Below are 18,492 nucleotides of genomic sequence, written 5' to 3'. Positions count from 1 at the left end.
CATATATACAGTAGAATACTATGCAGCAATAAAAATGCATGAAATAATGCCATTTGCAGCAACATGGATGGACTTAGAGATTATCATACTAAGTGAGGTAAGTCAGAAAGAGAAAGACAAATACTATATGATATCACTTATATGTGGAATCTAAAATGTGACACAAGCGAACCTATCTACAAAACAGAAACAGACTCACAGACATAGAGAACAGACTTGTGGTTGCCAAGGGAGAAAGAGTGTGGGGGACGGATGGATTGGGAGTTTAGGGTTAGCAGATGCAAACTATTATGTATAGAATGATAAACAACAAGGTCCTACTGTATAGCACAGGGAGCTATATTCAATAGTATGTGATAAACCATAATGGAAAATAATATAAAAAATAATATATGTAAATCAATCAATAATTTTTTTAAAAAATAAATTTAAAATAATTTAAAAACATGTACCTTCAGCAATTTGTTAATAGATACACAATATAAAAAGATATAAATCCTGACATCAAAAACATGAAAGGAGAGGAATAAAAGGATAGAATTTTTGTATGAGATTGAATTTAAATTGTTATCAGTGTAAAATACACTGATACATATATTATATATATATATATATATATATATATATATATATATGATGTTTTATGTACAACTCATGGTAACCACAAAGGAAAAACCTACAGTAGCTTAACAAAAGATAAAGATAATGAGTAGGGAACCAAAACATTCCACTGCAGATAATTATCAATTCACAAAGAAAAGGGGCAAGAGGGAGAGAAAGGAAAAATGGAACTACAAAACAACTATAAAACAATTAATATGATGGCGTTAGTAAGTCCTTACATATCAACAATTACTCTTAATGAAAATGGATTAAATTCTCCAATCAAAGTCATTGAGTGGCTAGATGAATAATAATAATAAAATACCTAACAATATGGGGCCAACAAGGGACCCACATCAGCTTTAAAGATACACATATGTTCAAAATGAAAGAATGGAAGAAGATATTCCATCAAGTAGAAACTAAAAGAAAACAGGGTAGCTATGCTTGTATCAGATACAATAGACTTTAAACCAAAATTGGTAATAAGAAACAAAGAAAGTCATTGTGTAATAACACTAGGGTCAATTCATCAAGAAGATATAATAATTGTAAATATACATACACTGAAAATCAGAGCTCCAAAATATATTAAGCAAATACTAACAAATCTGAAGGGAGAAATAGACAATATAATAACAGTAGGAAATTTTGAAACCACACTTTTGACAATGGACAGGTCATTCTTACAGAAAATCAATGAGGAAACTGTGGACTTGAATCTCACTTTAGACCAAAAAGAATATATGTGTATATATATATTCTTATATATTCTTATATATGCTTATGTATATACACACATATATGTGTGTTTGTGTGTGTGTATGTGTGTGTATACATACATTCTGTCAAGAGCAGCAGAATGCATACTCTCCTCACATACACACAGAACATTGACCAGAAGAGATCATATAAGTCACAAAACAAATCATAACAAATTTAGAAAGATTCAAATCATACCGCAATGGTATGAAACTATATTAAAGAAAAAAAACCTAAACAATCAGTTTGTCAAAAATAAATTAAAAGGGAAATCAAGAAGTGTCTTGAAACAAGTGAAAATAGAAGCACAACATATCAAAATCTATGGTATTCTGCAAGAGCAGCTCTGAGAGGGACATTTATAGTGATCAACACCTTCATAAAGAAAAAAGAGAAATCTCAAATAAACAATCTACCTTTAAACCTCAAGGAACTAGAAAATCAAGAACAAACTAAGCCAAAAATTAGCAGAAAGAAGGAAATAATAAAGATCAGAGCAGATACAAATGAAATAAAAACCAGAAAAACAGTAGAAAAGATTAAGAGCTGATATTTCAAGAAGAATCAAAGTTGACAAACCTTTAGCTCCACCAAGTCAGAAAAAAGAGGACTCAAATAAAACCAGAGATGGGACTTCCCTGGCAGTCCAGTGGTTAAGACTCTGTGCTTCTACTGCAGGAGGCAGAGGTTCGATCCCTGGTCAAGGAACTAAGATCCCACATGCTATATGGCATGGCCAAAAAATTAAAATTAAAATTAAAAAAATAATAATAATAAAATAAAATCAGAAAAGAAAGAGGAGACATTACATTGATATCACGGAAATACAAAGACTAATGAGAGACTATGATGAACAAATCTATGTGAACAAACTGGATAACCTAGAAAAGAAGGATAAATTCCTAGAAATATACAACTCATGAGTAGTGAATCATAAAGGAATAGAAAATGTGAACAGATCATTAACAAGTGAGTAGATAGAATTAGTAATCAAAAACCTCCTAACACATAAAAACCAAGAGCCAGATAGTTTCACTTGTAAATTCTACCAAACATTTAAAGAAAAATTAGCCAAGTCCTTTTCAAACTCTTTGAAAAAAATTAAAGCAAAAGGAACACAACCAAACTCATTTTAGGTGGCCTGAATTACCTTAGTATCAAAGCCAGATAAGTAAAAAGAAAATTACAGACCAATGTCCTTCATAAACATAGATGCCAAATATTCTCAACAAAATATTAGCAAACCAAACTCAAAACAAGTTTAAAAGATTATACATCAAGATCAAGTGGGATTTATCCATGGCATGCAAGGATTGTTCAACATACACTAATCAATAAATATGATACAGCAGATTAAAAAAGAGATGCATAGAACAGGGAGATCAGCTCAGTGCTTTGTGACTACCTAGAGGGGTGGGATAGGGAGGATGGGAGGGAGACACAAGAGGGAGGAGATATGGGTATATATGTATATGTATAGCTGATTCACTTTGTTATAAAGCAGAAATTAACACACCATTGTAAAACAATTATACTCCAATAAAGATGTTAAAAAAATGATTGATAAGGATCACATGGTCATCTCAATAGAAGCAGAAAATGTACTTGACAAAATACAACATTCTTTCATGATAAGAACTCTCAATAAATAGAGTATATAAGGAACATACCTCAACACAATAAAAGCCATATATGTCAAACTCTCAGTGAACATCATAATAATTAAACTTAAAAGCTTTTGCATAACATAGGAAACCACTGACAAAACAAAAAAGACAAACTACTGAATGGGAGAAAATATTTGCAAATAATATGACCAATAAGGGATTAATATCCAAAATATATAAACCACTCATACAACTCAATATTTAAAGAACAGCCCAATTAAAAAACGAGCAGAAGACCTGAATAGACATTTTTCCAGAGAAGACATACAGATGACATACAGGCACATGTAAATATGATCAACGTTGTTAAGTATAAGAGAAATACAAGTCAACACCACAATACTATATCACCTTACAACTGTCAAAATGGCTATCATCAAAAGGACCACAAATAACAAATGTGGGCAAGGATGTGGAGAAAAGGGAATACTTGTACACTGTTAGTGGGAATGTAACTTGGTGCAGCTACTGTGGAAAACAGTATGGAGGTTCCTCATAAAACTAAAAATAGAACTACTAGATGATTCAGTAATTCCACTTCTTGGCAAATATCTGAAGAAAACAAAAACACTAATTCAAAAAGATACAGGCACCCCAATGTTCATAGCAGCTTTATCTACAATAGCCAAGATATTGAAGCAACCCAAGTGTCCATCAACAGATGAATGGATAAAGAAGAGGTGACACATATATACAATGGAATACTACTCAGCCATTAAAAAAAGAATGAAATTTTACCATTTGCAACAACACAGATGGACCTCGAGGTTATCATGCTTAGTGAAATAAGTCAGACAGAGAAAGACAAATATTCTATGTTATTACTTGTATGTGGAGTCTGAAAAAGAAAGCAAACTAGTGAATATAATAAAAGAGACACAGACTCACAGATACAGAGAACAACTAGTGGTTGTCAGTAGGGAGAGAGAAGTGGGGCAGGGCAAGATAGGAATGGGGATCAAGAGGCACTAACAGCTATGTATAAAATAAATAACCTGCAATAATATATTGTACCGGGCTTCCCTGGTGGTGCAGTGGTTGAAGAGTCCGCCTGCCAATGCAAGTGACGCGGGTTTGTGCCCCAGTCCAGGAAGATCCCACGTGCCATGGAGCAGATGGGCCCATGAGCCATGGCCACTGAGCCTACGCATCTGGAGCCTGTGCGTCTGGAGCCTGTGCTCCACAACAGGAGAGGCCACAACAGTGAGAGGCCCGCGTACCGCAAAAAAAAAAAAAAAAGAATATATTGTACCACATAGGGAATATAGCAAATATTTTATAATAACTATAAGTTGAGTATAATCAAAAATTTTTGAATAACTATTTTGTATACCTGAAATTAATACTATGCTGTAAATCAAACATACCTCAATAAAAAGTGATTAATTTATTAATTAAAAATAATTATATGATCATCTCAATAGAAACAGAAAAAGCACTTGACAAAATACAATATTCTGTCATTATAAGAACTCTCAAGAATTAGGGTAAAGGCGGAAAATATGTCAACACAATAAAGGCCATATATGACAAACTCTCAGCTAACATCATACTCAATAATGAAAGAATGACAACTTTACCTCTAAGATCAGGAGCAAGAAAATGGTGCCCATTCTCGCCATGCCAATTCAACCTAGTACTGGAAGTTTTAGCTAGAGCAATCAGGCAAGAAAATTAAATGAAAATCATCCAGATCAGAAAAAAAGAAGCAAAATTGTCTTTGATAGTAGATGATATGATCTTACACAAAAAGTCCTAAAGATTCCAACAAAAATTGTTAGTACTAATCAATAAATTTTATAAAGTTGCAGCATATAAAACTAACAGGCAGAAATGACTTGTGTTTCTATATACTAACAACAAAATATATGAAGAAGAAATAAAGAAAACAACCCCATTCACAATAACATTAAAAACAATAAAATATTTAGGAATAAATTTACAAAAGAGGGAAAATCTACATACTGAAATCTGCAAGACTTTGTTGAATAACACTGAAGGAGATGTGGAAAAATATCCTTTGTTGCAGAAGATTTAATATTGTTAAAATGTACATATTGCCCAAAGCCATATAGATTCAATTCAATTCTTGCCAAAATTCCAATGTCATTTTTCATAGAAATGGAAAAAAAATCCTATAATTTGTATATAGCCACAAAAGACCCCAAATAGCCAAAGAAATCCTGAGAAAGGACAAATCTGGAGGTATCACACTTCCTGATTCAAACTATATTATAAACCTATAGTAATTAAAACAGCATTGTTCTAGCATAAAGATAGACACATACATTAATGGAACAGAATAAATAGCCCAGGAACACATCATTGCAGATATGGTCAACTGATGCTTAATGAGGAAGCCCAAAATACTCAATGAATAAAGAACTGTCTCTTCAATAAATGGTGTTGTTAAAAGGGAATAAGCACATACAGGAAAAAGAAATCTGAGTCCTATCTTACACCACTCTCAAAAATTAACTCAAAATGGATTAAAATCTTAAACATAAGACCTGACACCATGCAAATCTTAGAAGAAAATATAGGGAAAAACCTCCTTGACATTGGTCTTGGGAATACTTTCCTGTATATGACACCAAAAGCAGAGAGAAAAGAAGCAAAAATAAATAGGTGGGACTACATAAAACTAAAAGGCTACTGTACAGCAAAAGAAACAAAAAAGGAAAAGAGAATCTATGAAACAGGAGAAAATATTTTCAAACATATATCTGATAGGGGGTTTATATCCAAAATATATAAAGAACTCATACAATTCAATTGCAAAAACCAAACAAACAAACAAAAAGATTAAATAATGGACAGAGAAACTAAATAGAAGACATACAAATGACCAACAGGTACATGAAAAGGTGCTCAACATCACTAATGATCAGGGAAATGTAAATCAAAATCACAATGAGTCTATCACCTCACACCTATTAGAACGGCTAGTATAAAAAAAGACAAATGATAACTATTGTTGGCAAAGGAGTTGAAAAAGGGAACCCTTGTGCACTGTTGGTAGGAATGTAAATTGGTACTGCCATTATAGGAAGCAGTATGAGGTTATTCAAAACATTTTAAATGAAACTATCATTTGATCCAGGAATCCCACTTTTGGATATATATCCAAAATAAATAATATCACTATCTCAAAGAAATATCTGCACCTCCATGTTATTTGCAGCTTTATTTCAGCAGTCAAGATATGGAAACAACCTAAGTATTTGTGAACAGATGAATGGATGAAGAAATGTAGTGTGTATATATATATATATATATGAATATTATTTAGCCAAGATAAAAAGGAAATCCTACCATTTGCAGCAACTTGGATGAACCTTGAGGACGTTATACTAAGTGAAATGAAACAGACAGAGAAGGGCAAAAACTGTATGATAGCACTTATATGTGGAATGTAAAAAAAAAACCAAAATTAGAGAAACTAGAAATAGAGTAGTGGTTACCAGGGAAAGGGTGTAGGGAAATTGGGGAGGTAATGTTCAAAGGGCACACATACTTCCAGGCATAAGATTTAAAATTTCTGGGAATCTAATGTATAGCATGGTGGTGATAGCTAATAATACTGTATTATATACTTGAAAATTGCTAAGAGAGTAAATCTTAAATCTTCTCGCCACAAAAATGAAGTGGTAATAATGTGACAGGATGGAGGTGTTAGCTAATGTTATTATGGTAATCATTTTGCAATATATAAGTGTATCAAATTAACACATGTACACCTTAACCTTGTGCAATGTTATATGTCAATCATATCTCAATAAATTGGTTAAAAAATCTGGTTTCATGCCATTATGTCTTATGCAGTACAATATTCCTGAAATTTATAAGAGGAAATGTGTTCAGTAGTGACAAGCAGGTAGTCTTTGGGGAACATAGAATATGAGTTTGAAAGAAGTTTCAGAAGATGTTTAACTCACAGAGAAATAAAATGTTTAAATGTTATGGCACCAAAATATTTTTGTAGTAAAACACTCTGCTTACTGCCCTCAAAAACCCCCTTTTCCTACATCAGTAATTAGTGTTAATTACACATTAAAGTCCTTTGGAGACTTTTTTTTAATATACTGATGCCAGAGCCTCAACTTTAGACATTATGATATAATTGGTATGGGATGTGGCCTGAGCACTGTTATTTTTCTTTTAATTTTAGTAAATCCTTAATAATTATAATAGGAAGCTCAACTTAAGAGCCACAGACCTACAGCATACTCTAATATTTCATGTGAGGGTCTTTTTGGTCAGCTGTTGACTTCTAAACTATTATTTACTGCTCTGAAGGTCTCTGAGCAAACACATCCTGATCATTTTTCCTTCTATTCCTTTGTACATGTTCTTCTCTAAGCTTGTCATGCTTTTCCAGCTTTCTTTCTGTGGGCTGTAACTCTTTGCCAAGTTTAATAAATATGCATTTCCCTTGAGGAATCTTCTTTTGTCTGTCAATGCAAAAATACACACTTCCTTGTTTATTTTTCTTATAGTGTCTTTTAAGGTAGTGATCACACTGTGATGATTTACTTTGGGCTTCCTGAACTAGACTGTAACTCCTTGAAGAGAATTTTGTTGTATTTATATCTATAACATCCAATGGTTTAGATTCTCAGTCAATGCTCAACAAATGCTTGGTAAATAAATGAATATTGAATCTTTCTAATTATGGGCAATTTAATATTACCCAAGATAGACCATTCTATATTTTCAATCACTTTATTGGGATATAATTCAGGTATTATCAAATTCACACATTTAAGTGTATTATTCAGTGTTTTTAGTATATTTACAAGGTTGTGCCACCATCACCACAATACAATTTTAGAACATTTTTATCACTCCAAAAGGAAAGACCACATTCTTTAGCAGTCATTTCCCATTCCCACCTCTCTACCTGAGCCACAGATAGCTACTGATTTACTTTCTGTATGTATAGATTTGCCTATCCTGGACATTTCATATAGACTCATAAAATAAGTGACACAAAATATATAACTGGCTTCATTTTCAAAGTTTATGTGTATTGTAGAATGTATCAATAATTCATTCCTTTTTATTACTGAATGTTACTCCATTATATAGATATGTCACAATACATTTATCCATGACTTGACTCATAAAAAAAGAGTCAAATCTCCTCAACCAATTCCCAGACTTGAGCCAGTTTACAGACTTGAACCCCTTGAATAAAGGGGAAGTCATGTTCCCTTGAAGTAAGAATCTGCTATACTGCAAAAAATTACACTGTTAAATTTTATCTCAGTCTTCCCCAAAGCAACTTATGTTTTCTTACAGGGTGCCTGTGCATTAAGGAAAAGAAAATCAGTTTTTGTGGGTTACTGGACACAGGCTCTAAACTGACACTCATTCTAGGAGACCCAAATTGTCACTGTGCTCCACCATTCAAACTAGAGGCTTACGGAGGTCAAGGGATCAAGTCCATCTCAAAGTGGGTCCATTGTGTCCCTGAAACCATCTTCTGGTTATTTCCCAAGTTTTGGAATGCATAATTGGAATAAACATATTCAGCAACTGGCAGAAACTTGACATTGGTTCCCTAACCTGTGGAGTAAGTACTATGATGGTAGGAAAGACAAAGTGGAAGCCACTAGAAATTCCTTCCCCTAAGAAAATAGTAATTTAAAAGAAATAACATATTCCTAGAGGGATTACAGAAATTAGTGCCAACATCAAAGACTTGATGAACGTAGGGGTGGTTATTCCCACCACATTCCCATTTAACTTGCCTATTGGGCTTGTGAAGAAAACAGATGGATCTTTGAGAATGTTAGTGGATTATTATAAACTTAATCAGGTGGTCATTCGAACTACACCTTCCATTCCAGTGTGATTTTGTTCCTTGACCAAACTGACATATTACCTGGTACTTGGTATACAGCTATTGATTTGACACACGCTTTTTTCACAATAAATATTACTAAATACCACTAAACACACTTGCATAGCCAGCAGTGTACCTTCACTGTTCTACCTCAAGATTATATCAACTCTCTAGCCCTATGTCATAATTTAGTTTGCAGGGATCTTGATCACCTTTCACTTCCACAATACATCACACTGGTGCATTTATATTGATGATATTATGCAGATTGGACCTAAAGAAGCAACAAGTAGAAACTACTCTAGATTTACTGGTATGACATTTGAATGTCAGAGTGTGAGAAATAGATCTGACAAAAATTCAGGGGCCTTCTACCTTAGTGAAATTTACTGGGGCCTAGTGGTGTGGAGCATGTTGAGACATCCCTTCTAAGGTGACGGATAAGTTGTTGCATCTGGCCTTGTCTAACAACAACAACAAAAAGAGCACAATGCCTAGTGACTCAAACAGTGGAGTATTTAATAATCAAACTGATAGGATAACTCATTCTGTGGCTATGCAATCAGCCTCTAACCCACACACCCCCAAATTGTCCAATGGGTTTGTTAAAAATGTGGTCATGGTTGCAGGGATGGAAGGGATCCATGGGCTTAGCAACATGAATATGCACTCACCAAGGCTGACTTGGCCACAGACACTACTGAGTGCCCAATCTGCCAGCAGTAGAAACTAACTGAATCTTCAGTATGGCACACTTCCCTAGGATGATCAGCTAGTTAGCTGGTGGCAAATTGATTACATTGGACCACTTCCATCATGGAAACAGCAGCATTTTTTTTCTTACTGGAATAGACACTCTGGATAATTATTTGCCTTGCCTGCATGCAAAGATTCTTCCAATATTACCCTCTGTAAACTTACAGAATGTCTTTTCCACCATCATGGTATTCCGTACAGAATTGCTTTTGATTGAGGGACTCCCTCACAACAAAGCAGTGTGACATTAGGCCCATGCTCATAGAATTAACTGGACTTACAATTTTCCTCAGCACCCTGAAGCAGCTGGCTTAATTGAAAGGGGAAATGGTTTTTTGAAGACTTAGTTACAATACCAGATAGATGGCATTACTTTGCAGGACCAGAGCAAGGTTCTCTAGGAGGCTGTATGTGCTTTGGGTCAGCTTCTAATATGTGGTACCATTTGTCTTATAGCCAGGATTCACAGGTCCAGGAATCAAGAGGTGGGAATGGTAATGGTACCACTCATTATTACCATTAGTGATCGACCAACAATTTTTTTCTTCTTGTTTCTTGACCTTATGCTATGCTGACTAAGAGGTCTTAGTTCCAAAGGTAGAAGTGGTTACATCAGGAAACACAACAATGATTCCATTGAAGTGGAAATTAAGATAGCCACCTTGCCTCTTTGGGTTCTCATGCCTCTGAAGCAACAGACAAAGAAGGGAGTTATTTGCCTTCTGGGGTGATTAATCCTCATTACCAAGGAATTCAGATACTACTACACATGGAGATAAGGAAAAATATTTGGTACACATGAGCTCCTTTAAGATGTCTCTTAGTACTACCTATAGTAAATAATGTCTTGTGGTTGTACACCTGAAACTAATATAATACTCTAAATCAACTATACTTAAATTAAAAAACAATAGAGTCAATAGAAAACTATAATGACCCAATTCAGGCAAGACTACTAATGGCCCAGACCCTAAAGGAATGAAGGTTTGAGTCATGTCATAAGAGACATAACCAGCTAAGTTGCTGGTGGAAGGCAAAGGGAATAGGAAATAAATAGTGAAAGAAGGTAGTTGCAAATACCAGTTATGACTATGTGGCCAGTTACCGAACCACAGACTATATTTGTTATAAGTATTTCTGCCTGCCTGCAGATTTCAAACTTGTCAAACCACATAACTGTATGAAGAAATTCCTTAACAATCTCTCTCTCTCTCTCATAGAATATATATTACATGATATGAATATTATCTATACACCAATTGGATATATTTTACCTTCACCTATTCCTTCCATAAAGTTCTTACATACTTTCTGTAGATCTGAGTTTCTGACCTATATTATTTTTCCTCTCTCTAAAGAACTTTTTTAAACATTTTTTTGCAGGGCAGATATACTGGCAATAAATTACATCAGTTTTTGTTTGTCTGAGAAAATTTATTCCTCCATCACTTTTGAAGAATAATTTTGCAAGATACAGAACTTTAGGTTTGTGGAATTTTTTTCTCTTAACATTTTAAATATTTTACTTTACTTTCTTCTTGCTTGCACTGTTTCTGAGGAGAAGTTGGATGTAATTCTTATCTGTTTTTCTATGGGTAAGGTGATTTTCCTCCTCTGGCCTCCTTCAGAATTTTTTTCTTTATCTTTAATTTTCGGTATGATATGCCTAGGTGTATATTTTTTGACAATTTTCCTGCCTGACGTTCTGTGAACTTCCTGGATCTGTGATTTGATGTCTGACATTAATTTGAGAAAAAAATTTAGTCATTATAGTTTCAAATATTCCTCCTATTCATTTTTCTCTTTCTTCTCCTTCTGGTATTCCTATCACAAATATGTTACACCTTTTGTAGCTATCCCACAGTCCTTGTACATTCTGGGTTTTTTGTTTGTTTGTTTTTTTGTTTATTTTTTTCCAGTCTTTGTTCTCTTTCATTTTCAGTTTTCAAGATTTCTATTGATATACCCTCTAGCTAATAAATTCTTTCCTCAGCTGTGTCCAGTCTACTAATAAGCCCATCAAAGGCATTCTTAATTTCTGGTACATTATTTTTTATCTCCAACATTTCATTTGGTTCTTACCTAAGACTTACATCTCTCTGCCTACATTGTCCATCTGTTCTTACCTGCTATATCTACTTTATCCATTAGAGATCTTAGTACATTAATCATAGTTGTTTTAAACTCCCAGTCTGATAATTCCAAAATCTCTGTCATGTCTTGTTCTCCTTGTTCTGTCTGTTCAAAATGTGTATTTTGACTTTGGTATTTCTTATAACTTTTTTTTTCTTGGTTGCTGAACATGTTGTACAGGCTAAAAGGAACTGCTGTAGCTAGAACACTAAATTTAAACATGGTACCCTTGCAATCTTGGGGTAGTTACCAAATATAAAATAAAGAACAAATAGTCATGCCTTACTTTAGCCATCAGAACTATTATATCCACTAAATTCCCCTTAGTCATAGCACCAATTGCATAAAATATCACATACTGGGTATGGATGCTCTGATACAATAAATAACAAATTAAAATTAAGTATTTGGCACTTACAAACTGGCTTGAGAAAATGGGACTCCCATGCCTGCCTAAGTTAAAATAATTAATTGGCCAAGTAAAATTAAAATTACAAAAGACCTCAAATAGCCAAAGCAACCTTAAGAAGAACAAAGCTAGAGGAATCATAATCCTTGATTTTAAACTATACTACTATACTAAGCTATGGTAATCAAAATATTATGGTATTGGCATAAAGACAGACACATAGATCAAAGGAACAGAACCCAGAGTTAAATCCATGCATATACGGTCAATTCATTTATGACAAAGGCGCCAAGAATATACAATCGAGAAAGGACAGTCTTTTCAATAAATGGTGTTGGGGAAACTGGACAACTACATGCAAATGAATCAAACTGGGCCATGATCTCACACCATACACACAAAGAAATAACTCAAAATGGATTAAAGACTTGAATGTAAGACCTGAAATCATAAAATTACAAGAAGGAAACATAGGCAATAACCTCACTGACATTGATTTTGACAAGGATTATTTTTTGGATTTGACACCAAAAGCAACAAAAGTAAAAATAAACAACTTGGACTACATCAAACTAAAAAGATTCTGCACAACAAAGGAAGCCATCAACACAAAGAAAAGGCAACCTATGGAATAAGAGAAAATATCTGCAAATTATGTATCTGATAAGAAGCAAATATTCCAAATATATAAAGAACTCACACAACTCAAGGACAAACAAAACAGACAATCTGATTTAAAAATGGGCAAAAGATACAAAGAAGGCATAAAGATGTCAAATAGATACATGAAAAGATGCTCTAACATCAATCTTCATCAGGAAAATGCAAATCAAAACCACAGCGAGATATCACCTCACACCCTTTCGAATGATTATTATCAAAAAGACAATAAATAACAAGTGTTGGTGAGGATGTGGAGAAAAGGGAACACTTGTGCATTATTGATGGGAATGTAAGTTCATGCAACTACTATGGAAACAATATGGAGGTTATTCAAAAAATATAAAATAGAACTACTGTTAGATCCTGTAATTCCACTTCTGGTTATCTATCTGAAGAAAATGAAAACACTAATTCAAAAATGATATGCACTCCCATGTTCCTTGCATTATGTACAATAACCAAGACATGGTGGGATCAACCCTGGTGTCTACTGATGGATGAATGGATAAATAAAATGTGAAATACACACACATACACACACATACACAGACACACACAGAGGAATATTATTCAGCCATAAAAATAATAAAATCTTTCCTTTTACAACAATATGGAGGGACCTTGAGGACATTATGCAAAGTGAAATATGTCAGACAGAGAACAACAATACTGTATGGTCTCACTTACATGTGGGATCTAAAAAATTAGCTTATAGAAGTGGGCAGTGGAGGTGGGAAAAATGGGTGCAGGGGGTCAAAAGGCACAAATTTACAGTTATAAAATAAATAAATCATGGAGATGTAATGTACAGCATTGTGACTATTTAAAAAAAACAAGAGTGTCTTTGAGGATTGAAACATAATATATACAACCTAATGAGTGAAGAGATAATTATGACCACTCTTCCATTTAACAGTCCAACATTACCTCTTTTAACTCTGGAAAGAATGAGTGGTGTCTCACAGTGTATTACTGAAACCTTAATGTTGTGGTCCCATCCATTAAAGTCCCCATACCAAATACTCAATAATATGAAAATTACTTACTCCATCTAAATAGCAACTGGCAAATATTTTGTTATTAAAAATTTGGCTGAAGTTTTATTCATTGCTTATTTCAACAGTCTCTCAGTTGCAGTTTACCTTAACCTCTGACAGGACAAAAAATACCTTTTTGCCAGGCTACCTATGGGGTACATCAACAGCCTTGCCATCACACACAGTCTCCGCAGGCAAGATCCTAATTCTCTCCACCTTCCTCCAGAAGCACAGGTATGACATTACACTGATGACATCTTCCACCTAGGGGATTCACTTGACACACTCATTAAGGATGAACAAATACAAAATTGCTTGCAAAAAGGGGATGATCCGTTGCTCCACACACAGTGCAAGGACATGCTATCTTGATTAAATTCCTGAAAATTATTTGGTAAACCAATGGTTGTTTCATCTCTGATGCTGTCAAGAAACAGTTATTGAATCTCAGAACCCCCAACATATTTTAGGCTTATTTAGTCTATCAAGGCAACAAATTATTCATTTGCAAATTTCATTTAATCTCACTAATGCACTTGCAGATTGTCCCACTTTGGGACTCCCTCCAATGAAATAATACAAGAGGTACTCTTATTAGTGTCCCCAGAGACTCCTTCATTTTAGAGATTTTAGCAACATTTTCATATGCCTCATGATATCCTTACATTGTCCATGGGCTTTTGATGTAAGAAACTGCACTCCTCAGTTTGATCTATACATTACAGTGGGAATTACTAGATACATACTTGACTCTCCTGGAAATGTAGGATCTCACAGGCCCTGAGCCTGAGAACCTTCACACCTAGCTCCCTCTTATGCTTTAGGTCACAGAAACAGTACCTCACAAGCTTAGCACAACTACTTAGTCATCTTTGGTACATGATGGAACCCAAACTGGACCCTCTGGCATATCCCACATGCAGAAGGGAGTATCCTCAGCTATATTTAGTGCCTTGCCAAATGCCACAATGATGGAGGAGGCCACCCTTTTCCAGGTCCCCTGGTTATTTGGGGAGACCCTTGGGGGCAACCAAGTAAACAGTAATAGGAGTTCATATGTGATGTAGCTCAGTAAAATATTACTGCTTTCCATCTCTTAACTAAAATGTCCCTGATACAGGTTAGGACCCAAAGGCCAGCACAATTGGCCAAACTTCAGGCAGTCATCTTAATACTAGATGCCTTGGCAACAAATGGTCCCATTTGCACATATTTACAAACTCTTAGGCCATTTCCTAAGTTTCCCCCTTTTTTGTTAAATAACTCTGGAAAGTTCTTGCTTCACAGATACCCAAATATAAATAAAGATAATACATTTCTATACTTACTGAAGCCAAAATATAAGATCCCATTAGGTCAATCTTCATCCATTTCAGAGTTCCAGATAGTATTGATGTGACCAAGTCACATTCTCAGTTCCTGGAATATAGAATGCTGGGCTATTGAACAGGCATTCAATGTAACATTCACCTTCCTTACAGGTCTCAAGCTGCAGGCCTCAAAAATTATAATAATGCCTTCCTCAAACAAGTTTAAATGAAATTAAATGAAACAAGTTGTGTTTCAGTTACCAGTTAAACATAAAGGATGAATTGTAATGAGAAATTTGACACCATTTTTTGATTCTGACTACTGACAGCTTTTAGACTTCACTCCCTCTCCCTCACCTGGTACTCTACCTCGGGACAAACTGATAAGAATGCTTCAGTGCTTCTTTCTTAGGGACCAATGTGAGATTTAAACCATGAAATCCCCTTCCCATACACAGGAACACTTACCCCTATTGCTAATTGCAAAAAAGGCCCCTAGCCAGTCTTTTTTCTTTGCCCTCTCAATCCATTTTTAACCTCCTTGAGAGACCTGTCTTAGTCTCCCCAGAGATCACAATTATTTAAGTAATAAGTCTTTTCATATCTTTGTATCGGTGTGTGTGGTCTCTCAGTCTCCACATCCAAAGCAAAACTTGGGTGGGGAGCCATCTGCCTCTGCCGATGATCATAACACATGTGGATGCTAGATTTGAACTACCTGTGTTCAAAACCCAGCTCTAAGATTGACTAGCTACATAATCTTGGGCAAGCTTATTAATATTGCTGAGTCTTGGTTTTCTCATCTGTAAAATAAAGATAACAAAGATGCTTATTCCAAAATGTTCTTCTGAGAATACAATGAGAAAAATGTATATATGTATATCATGTAGCATAATTTCTCAAACACAGTGAGGACTCAAGAAATGCAAACCATTACAGCTATTATTTTTGTTGTTATAGAAAAAAAAAAAACAGACTTTCTCCTTCCCTCAAAATATCATGCATGGATTTTTTGTGAGCATTTTCTTTGTTTATCTAGAAATCATTCAACTTCTACCCTTAGAATGTAAGCTGGAGGTTAAGATAAAGCAGGTTTATACCATTCAATCAGTCATTTAGCAGCTAGATGTGGGAGTGGACAAAGAGATAGGACATGTGGTTTTTTATACATACATATATTACTTTTTATAAGCACTCCATTGGAATCAGCCATACTGAATCAGGAAAACAGCCTAGCACATTTGGAGAATTTCCAAATGCTATATTGATAAGTCAAGTTAGAGGACCTTGCTCTCTTAGAAAGAATAATTAGCTTCCTCTACCTTTCTTATATTTGGCTTAAAATATATCATATTTGGAAAGAATTTTTCAAATTTTTTTAATGTTTTTATTATTTTTTTTCTTTACTGTCAGCCAGATTTACTGGTTTGATTTTATGCCTTATATTTTTATTCATTGTTCTGCTGGCAAGGTGACCTAAGAGACTTTATACATACTGCTTTTCTGCTTTTTAATGTTGTAGAAAGACCTGAAAGTAACACTTTACAGATCATGTTTTTATGTTACCAACCTGTTTATGTAATTTTATTTTATCTTGAAATTCAAATATTTATCAAAATGTGTGAAATCAGTATTATTTGATCTTAAACAATTTGTATTTCTGGTTTCAGAACTTTGTAAACTATAGAAAATGTTCTTCTATTGTATTTGTGTTATTGTCTTTATTATTTTATTATTGGACAGTTCTTGTGCAATATCCTTAGTTCTTCTTAATTTTTTTAAAATTAAACTATACTTGATTTACAATGTTCTGTTAGTTTCTGTTGTACAGCAAAATGATTCAGTTATGTATATATATTCTTTGTCAGATAGTTTTGCATTATAGTTTATTACAAGGTATTGAATATAGTTCCCTGTGCTATAGAGTAGGTCCTTGTTGTTTATCTGTTTCATATAGTAGTGTGAAAATGTTAATCCCAGACTCCTAGTTTATCCCTCCCCCTCCCCTTTCCCCTTTTGTAACCATAAGTTTATTTTCTATGTCTGTGAGTCACTTTCTGTTTTGTAAATAAACTCATTTGTATCATTTTTAAGATTACACATATAAATGATATCATATGATATTTGTCTTTCTCTGTCTGACTTACTTCACTTAATCTCTAGGTCCATCCATGTTGCTGCAAATGTCATTATTTCATTCTTGTTTGACTGAGTAATATATATATATATATATATATATATATATATATATATATATATATATATATACCACATTTTCTTTATCCATTCATCTGTCGATGGACATTTAGGTTGCTTCCATATATTGGCTCTTGTAAATAGTGCTGCTATGAACATTGTGGTACACATATCTTTTCAAATTAAAGTTTGCTCTACATATATGCCTAGGAGTGGGTTGGTAGGATCATATAGTAACTCTGTTTTTAGTTTTTAAAGGAGCCTCCATACTGTTTTCCATAGTGGATGCACCAGTTTACATTCCCACAAACAGTGTAGAAGAGTTCGTTTTTCTCCACACCCTCTCCAGCATTTATTATTTGTAGATATTTTAAAGACGGCCACTCTGACGGGTGTGAGGTGATACCTCATTGTAGTTTTGACTTTCATTTCTCTAATAACTAGTGATATTCAGCATCTTTTCATGTGCCTGTTGGCCATCTGTATGTCTACTTTGGAGAAATGTCTATTAGATCTTCTGTCCATTTTTTGACTGGATTTTTTTTTCTTTTTGATGATATCTTTAATTCTTATGAGGGCTTTTATTCTTATGTGTATCTAATATAGTCTCTCAATGTTTTAATCTCTTTGTATATTAAGGAGAGAAAACTTTTTTTAACATCTTTATTGGAGTATAATTGCTTTACAATGATGTGTTAGTTTCTGCTTTATAACAAAGTGAATCAGTTATACATATACATATGTTCCCATATCTCTTGCATCTCCCTCCTTCACACCTCCCTATCCCACCCTTCCAGCTGGTCACAAAGCACCGAGCTGATCTCCCTGTGCTATGCGACTGCTTCCCACTAGCTATCTATTTTATGTTTGGTAGTGTATATATGTCCACGTCACTCTCTCACTTTGACACAGCTTACCCTTCCCCCTCCTCATATCTTCAAGTCCATTCTCTAGTAGGTCTGTGTCTTTATTCCCGTCTTGCCTCTAGGTTCTTCATGACCTGTTTTTTTTTTCTTAGATTCCATATATATGTGTTAACATATGGTATTTGTTTTTCTCTTTCTGAGTTACTTCACTCTGTATGACACACTCTAGATCCATCCAC

The sequence above is a fragment of the Mesoplodon densirostris genome, chromosome X (assembly GCF_025265405.1).
Source record: "Mesoplodon densirostris isolate mMesDen1 chromosome X, mMesDen1 primary haplotype, whole genome shotgun sequence".
In the NCBI taxonomy this organism is placed as follows: Eukaryota; Metazoa; Chordata; class Mammalia; order Artiodactyla; family Ziphiidae; genus Mesoplodon; species Mesoplodon densirostris.
The sequence above is the reverse complement of the archived record's forward strand: the minus strand, read 5'-3'. Positions refer to the sequence as shown.